Genomic DNA, 4,494 nt, shown 5'->3' on the forward strand with positions numbered 1-4,494 from the left:
ACATAGGCTACATAAGGCATGATAGTTAGCAATTCCCTTGAGTTCCTGACTCTGACAGGGTCTTTCCACACAGAAAAGGAAAACAAGAAGACAGGACAGAAGGAAATGCAAGATTAAGCAAAAAGGAAATCTAATCAGAAAAAGTTTCCTCGAGGACTCAGATTTAAGCTTCACTTTATAAGAAACCAGAACATACAGGAAGTAGATATGGGTTTGTGTCACTTAAGGTGGATAAGCCAATGAGAAATGAGACTGCCACACGTGAAAGGCGATCATACAGCTGACATTAAGGAGAGAGGTGGCCATTCTCAGAAGCCTTTAGGCAGAGAAGTTTCAATCACAGTCATCAAATCACTACAGAGGAAAATCTAATTGACGCATGTTCTCAGGGTTTGAGGATGACAAGTTAGTGTGCCTTGAGGGTCGGGGCTGAGAACATAGATTTAGACGCAATAAGTACAATTTGATTTCTGCTTCATTCCTCCCAGCTCTAGCACTGCTCCCTTACATAGCACTGCTCTGGTTCCCAACTAGGGGTCAAATTGTCTGCTTCCCTGCGGCTGTGGAGCAACAGGTGCCTTTCTTTTTTCACTCAGGATATGCTCTCTTTGATCAATGACAAAGGACCAACCACTGAAGGAATATTCAGGAAGACACCCAGTATCAAAGCATGTAGAGCCCTAAAGGAAAGGCTGGATTCAGGAGAAGAAAGTGGACCTGAGCCAGAAACCCATCCTCCTCGTGGCTTCTGTCCTGAAGGTAGAGACGTTTCAAGCATCATCTATACTTAACAACTTCTGTAGATACAGGAACATTTTCTTTCATCATGATTACCCTGAAATAATAAGTCATGAAAGATTAAATATATGACAAGCTGAAAGATTCCTCACAAGCTTATAATTAAAGCAATCTACATTTGAGGTTAAAAGCCATATTAATTATATGTGACTTTCCAATTTTACAGTGCCCTCTAATTTTACTCCTGAAAAATCCAGGCATGATAGTAACACACTTATGAATAAAATATGAAGTACAAGGTGATCCTGTTGAATGCTTACCAAACCAAGTATCATGCATATAATATAGATTTTTTTAAATGATAGTAAAATTTGTACAATAAAAATAATTGAAAACTATACTAATTTGGCATATTTAGCCAACTTTTGTCTTACAATCAATCAAAATCTACTGCAGAAGGATCCTAAGTTTTTCATCCCTTTATCTTCATTCCTGTCCCTATTAAACCACCTTTACTTTAAACGTGGCCCTACATGCCTGCACTGTCTCCATCATTCTCACTTTTGGAGTCTTTTGTTAGTGTTGGCCATGTGTCATCACCACCCACCATCCTGTAACATAGGAAGCACCTTTGTCTGCACGAGTTATCTGAAAAGTATGACTTCAAACCTGGGTGAAAATGTCATAGGTTTTATACAAGCTGAGATGTTAGAGAACATAAAGACTTACCTGTACTGATGCTTATCAACAGCTCCATAGCATGTAATAATGTTGTAATGAGTGCCAAACATCTCCAAAAATTATTAGGAATCTTTTACACATTTCTTTCTTTATTCCCATTAATGTTGAGCTACAGGATGTATATCCACAGTTGAGTAACTGCTTACAGCAGACCAAGTATTACATATTGGGCATCCAAATGAATTAGGTGTTGTCCTCTCTGAGAAACACATGTGAAATAAATGTGATTTTCTAGCAAGAATAGAATTGCGTATCATCATGACTAAAGAATTACCCTGACCGAACAAATGACATCAGCACCACAATGACTCTTCTGTTGAGCTACTTACAAGCAGTGGCCTACCACAAAATACCTCTGGCATATTTTGCTGGGTCAAGTTCTGAGTTCACTACCTACAACCTCAAAGTACTTTGGAGCTCTCGGTCATGTCACTAAGGTTGGTGACATACAGCAAATATACTACAGACTCTTCCCTTCAAGGACCCTCAGAATAAGTCAGGGCTGTAGTGCTCTCTGTCTCCAAGCATTGGGACCCCTCCCTGGGATGGAAAGCTGTGTAACCCTCACTATCAAGTTGGGTTTTTTTTTTGTTCTTGTTCTCACATCATGTTAATGGTATAAGGGGAGTGAGGATTTATTTGTTTTATTTAATGCTGTATTGCCAGTACTTGAATCCAAGCCCTGCTATGTGAATCAGGACAAAATTATTATAATGAGTGAGCAGTTACTGAATTATGGTCATGAGACTTGCCAGGAGGAATATTTTCAATATGCTAACACTAAGAGGTTTTGGGGACTGTTTAGAGTCAGTAGTAGAACCAAAGTGCATATTTCAGAGTTAACAAAGCAGTAGGATATCTTGGGTTTTGGAGAAATGAAAATTCCCTTCATTTAAAAGTGTTTTATGTTGTTACTGAATATGTTAAAGTTGTAATGAAATGCTTCTTCTAATCATGTAGTTAATAAATAAAATAAATAAATAAATAAAAAATCATGAAATCTTAAAAAAAAACGTTTTCTGTTTTACAGTTTTTTGAATACATGGTTCTGCTCTGTTGCCCAAGCTGATCTCTAAATTGAAATTGTCCTGCTTAAGACTCCTGAATTCTTGGACTAGGGATGAAACATCTCCTACCTATATAGGTTGCACAACTGTAAACATGCACCTTCTGTCAATAGGAGTTGATCATCACATTTACAAAATGATATTTCATACCCATATATTTGAGGAGCCAAGATTTTGATACTTTTAGAACTAATATTTAGAGACCCAAATACTGACTCTTACTTTTTGTGGTGTGTGTGTGTGTGTGTGTGTGTGTGTGTGTGTATGTGTGTGTGTGTCTGTGTGTTGAAATGACATATATACATACATATACATATAATGTATATGTATATTTCAAACACATATGGTTTAGTTAAAGGAATAAAATTTGTTACTCATTGAACATTTCACCTGTACATCCCCTTATATTTTTTATGTTTCAGAGATGAATTTTTCAAAGCTTAGAGAAATGAAGCAGGAACTTCCTAGGAGCATTTTTCTTCCAGAGAACACACATAGTTTCCTTCCTTCAAAACACCATAGTATTTTGATGGATGTATTTTTTCTCATTTTTTCCTTGATTGCTCGAATGTCCACTATGGGAAGCTGAAGCTGAGAAGTCTCCCTTCACTCACTGCACCATCCAGACTCTGATCCTGGGTTTCTAGTTTTGGTTGAGTAAACCCAAGCTCTGCTTCTAGGTGTGCCAATCAGCAGACTGCTAGTCAGGTGTCTGTATAGGGAACAGCTTGGGGATCTGTGAGGAAATGGAGGCTGAACTGAACTTTTCAATTAGAGTTTCTCAGTTATTTTTTCAGTATAGGTTTTCATTAAGAATAATACTACTTTTGTATATAAGGGCTTTCTTCAAAATATCCAAGGAAGCTTGATGTCATCTACTCTATATAATCAGTGGCTCAAAGTCATTGATCCAACAAATGATGGGAAGGACAAATTTGAAGCCATTTAGAGGTAATGATGCATTAATTTCTTGAGGTACAACAAAAATGCAAAGTATAATCATGAATCCATTAACTTTGAGAGTTCAATGCACTAAAACAATGACCAGAATGAATTAGCTTTATTTCCTGAAATATACATGGCATGTTAAAAAGCAGTTTGTTTTACCCAGGCAGGAGGGCCCATGACTGTAATCCTAGCTCTGGGCATGATCTATCAGGAGGATTGCCATGAGTTGGAAGGCAGCATGATAGCTTAGTGAGTCAAGGACAGCCTAGGATCCAGTATGAGATTATTAAGAATCAAGTCTTCATAATGTGAACTATTATTTTTCTCCTAAAGCTTTTAATATGGAATGTGGACCTTTTAAAACTATGTATATGACGTGGACAGGGTGTTAAACCTGATGCCCAAGGATGAGGATTGAACCAGATGAAATTTTTTTGTGTACTTGAATTTCAGAGTACCCTCTTGTTTTAATTTTGGTTTTCATTTTATTTTATCTGAGATAAGGTTTCCCTGTAGCCCCAGCTGGCCAAGAACTGGCCATGTAGACCAGGCTGGTCTCATTCTCACCAGTGTCCACCTGATTCTGCCTCCTGAGTGATGGAAATGAAGGTGTGTGCCACAACTGTTGGCTCTGGATGGAGCTCATACACAGCAAGTAAGTTTTAGGCTCTAATAACAAGAAAGCCTTAAATATTTGCTATCCTAAATATAAGGGAATTATAAATACTAAATTGTATATCATGTTACAGTTGAGCACATTGCTCAATGAAAAAATTTAATATAGTTATATTGAATTATATATCAATATATTTTGACAAAAATAACATTGTAGTGAATTTAAGAGATATATTTTTTATTATTTATTTAATAACCATATAATTAGAAGAGGTATTTCATTAGAACAGCATTGACATATTCAATAACAATTTCCAGAGCTAAGATGCGTCTCTTTCAAAATTGGCTGTAAATTTTTAGGTTTACAGTTGAATTAATACAGTTA

The sequence above is a fragment of the Nannospalax galili genome, unplaced genomic scaffold (genome assembly GCF_000622305.1).
Source record: "Nannospalax galili isolate Female #2095 unplaced genomic scaffold, S.galili_v1.0 scaffold1347, whole genome shotgun sequence".
Lineage (NCBI taxonomy): Eukaryota > Metazoa > Chordata > Mammalia > Rodentia > Spalacidae > Nannospalax > Nannospalax galili.